Genomic DNA, 1,817 nt, shown 5'->3' with positions numbered 1-1,817 from the left:
AGATAATGAGTAAACAAATCAATCATATAGCAAAGACTTTTCATGAATAATACTTTCAAGACAAGCATCAATAATACTTGCATAAGAGTTACTCATAAAGCAATAAATTCAAAGTAAAGGCATTGAAGCAACACAAAGGAAGATATAAGTTTCAGCGGTTGCTTTCAACTTCAACATATATATCTCATGGATAAATGTCAACACAAAGCAATATAACAAGTGCAATAAGTAAACATGTAAGAATCAATGCACACAATTAATACAAGTGTTTGCTTCTAAGATAGAAAGAATAGGCAAACTGACTCAACAATAAAGTAAAAGATAGGACCTTCGCAGAGGGAAGCATTGATTACTATATTTGTGCTAGAGCTTTTCATTTTCAAAACAAGAAACAATTTTGTCAACGGTAGTAATAAAGCATATGTGTTATGTATAAGATATCTCATAAGTTGCAAGCCTCATGCATAGTATACTAATAGTGCTCGCACCTTGTCCTAATTAGCTTGGATTAACACTGATTATCATTGCATAGCATATGTTTCAACCAAGTGTCACAAAGGGGTACCTCTATGCCGCTCCGTACAAAGGTCTAAGGAGAAAGCTCGCATTGGATTTCTCGCTTTTGATTATTCTCAACTTAGACATCCATACCGGGACAACATAGACAACGAGATAATGGACTCCTCTTTAATGCATAAGCATTCAACAACAGCTTAATATTCTCATAAGAGATTGAGGATTAATTGTCCACACCGAAACTTCCACCATGAATCATGGCTTTAGTTAGCGGCCCAATGTTCTTCTCTAACAATATGCATACTCAAACCATTTGATTGTGAGAACCGCCCTTACTTCAGACAAGACGAACATGCATAGCAACTCACATGATATTCAACAAAGGTAAAGAGTTGATGGCGTCCCCAGAAACGTGGTTACCGCTCAACAAGCAACTTATTAAGAAATAAGACACATAAGTACATATTCTTCACCACGATAGTTTTTAAGGCTATTTGTCCCATGAGCTATATATTGCAAAGACAAAGAATAGAAATTTAAAGGTAGCACTCAAGTAATGTACTTTGGAATGGCGGAGAAATACCATGTGGTAGGTAGGTATGGTGGACACAAATGACATAGTAGTTGGCTCAAGGATTTGGATGCATGAGAAGAATTCCTCTCGATACAAGGCTAGGCTAGCAAGGTTGTTTGAAGCAAACTCAAGTATAAAATGGTGCAGCAAAGCTCACATATGAACATATTGTAACTATTATAATACTTTATATTGTCTCCTTGTTGTTCAAACACCTTAACCAGAAAATATCTAGACTCTAGAGAAACCAATCATGCAAACCAGATTTTAACAAGCTCTATGTAGTTCTTCATTAATGGGTACAAGGTACATGATGCAAGAGCTTAAACATGATCTATATGAGCATAACAATTGCCAAGTATCAAATTATTCAAGACGTTATACCAATTACCACATGAAGCATTTTCTGTTTCCAACCAAATAATATTTAACGAAGTAGTTTCAACCTTCGCCATGAACATTAAAAGTAAAGCTAAGAACACATGTGTTCATATGAACCAGCGGAGCGTGTCTCTCTCCCACACAAGCATTTATTCAGAGAATGAAAATAACAAAACGAAAATAAAAGCACACAGACGCTCCAAGTAAAGTACATAAGATGTGACCGAATAAAAATATAGTTTCAAGAGAAGAAACCTGATAAGTTGTCGATGAAGAAGGGGATGCCTTGGGCATCCCCAAGCTTAGATGCTTGAGTCTTCTTGAAATATGCAGGGATGAACCACGG

The sequence above is a fragment of the Lolium rigidum genome, chromosome 1 (assembly GCF_022539505.1).
Source record: "Lolium rigidum isolate FL_2022 chromosome 1, APGP_CSIRO_Lrig_0.1, whole genome shotgun sequence".
Classification (NCBI taxonomy): domain Eukaryota; kingdom Viridiplantae; phylum Streptophyta; class Magnoliopsida; order Poales; family Poaceae; genus Lolium; species Lolium rigidum.
This window is presented reverse-complemented; position numbering follows the sequence as displayed.